A 1,285-nucleotide genomic window follows, 5' to 3' on the forward strand; every position below is an offset into this window, starting at 1 on the left:
ATTGAAAACAACGAAATGTTGGGGCACATCGTTAGTTTTAAAACGATTTTAACAGAAAGTGGAACGGTTTTAAAAGTCAGAAGAAACGTAACAACAACAGCATCACGTGACTGCTGACGTCATCTCTGCCAACTTGTTACGTTTCATCTAGACAAGTGTAGATGGGCCCCAGCTGAGGAGAGCACTCTGGTCTTCGGCTTGGTTTAAGATTGCAGCTTTGTTTACATTGCAATCCCGTACATGTCAAGCTCCACTGAGTTGAATGGGACTTACTCCCAGGTAAGTGTGCATAGGTTTACAGCCTTCCTCAGGCTGCCTCTCCAGATCTACCCTATCTAGGTCCAGATCTACACCAAGCAGGATATAGCACTATGAAAGCTGTATGAAAGTGGTATATAAGAGGCAGGAGCCACACCAAGCAGGATATAGCACTATGAAAGTGGTATATAGTATGTGTCATGGGCCCCAACAGTTGTCAAGTGCACTTCAATATCGCTATAAAGCCATAGTGTGGCTCCTGCCTCTTATATACTGCTTTCATACCGCTTTCATAGTGCAATATCCTACTTGGTGTAGATCTGGCCTAGATCTACTCATGCCTGCATGCTTTTCTTTACATCTCCATAATAAAAGGTCTAAAGTCTCTCTCTCTCTTTTTTTAATGAACGCTGAATTACAAGGGGTCAGGGAGGATGACCCCACAAGCTACCAACTTTAGAAAGCTATGGGGAAAGGGAAGATTTTGCAAAATCTGAGAGGTGCCAGATTGCGGATTTCGTCAAGGGCACCATGATCTTTCCCACATAATAGGAGCACTGTCTAAAACACAACAAAACCAATCAATCGATTGATTGATCGATCATATTTTATTTATACATAGCCTTCAGTACATCCCATCAAGTCACTATTAGAAGTCAAACTTCTCGGCCTTTTGGCTAAGATCAAGTGTAGTATCCATCATTAATTTCTGCAGACATTCTAACAAGTATGTAATATTTTAACTGTTTTATATTATTAGATATATGCACAGGCCTTATCTGCAGTGTGCCCTATAAAACTTTTTATGTGTTTTGCTGAACTTATGTTTTTGTTTACAACATGTGTGCACAGGTTGTGCTTGCAATGTGCTCTTAGAACTGAAAAAAAAAAGTTTTAAGTTCTGTGTTGTCTCATTGTTGCTTTCTAGATATGTACTCTTACAGGCCCCAGAAGAAGGACATAAAAAAACAAGAGGCCAAAATGCATTGGGCTTTTGCACAACAAATGTCCAGCTTGTCTGCATCCT

The 1,285-nt window shown here is 40.5% G+C and overlaps 1 pseudogene; it reads left to right on the forward strand.

Annotated features, from left to right (window-relative positions):
* The first annotated feature begins 915 nt into the window (after nt 1-915).
* LOC134399830 (U2 spliceosomal RNA) lies at nt 916-1,083 on the forward strand (annotated as a pseudogene).
* The last annotated feature ends 202 nt before the right edge of the window (nt 1,084-1,285 follow it).

This window comes from Elgaria multicarinata, chromosome 5, assembly GCF_023053635.1.
Source record: "Elgaria multicarinata webbii isolate HBS135686 ecotype San Diego chromosome 5, rElgMul1.1.pri, whole genome shotgun sequence".
Lineage (NCBI taxonomy): Eukaryota > Metazoa > Chordata > Lepidosauria > Squamata > Anguidae > Elgaria > Elgaria multicarinata.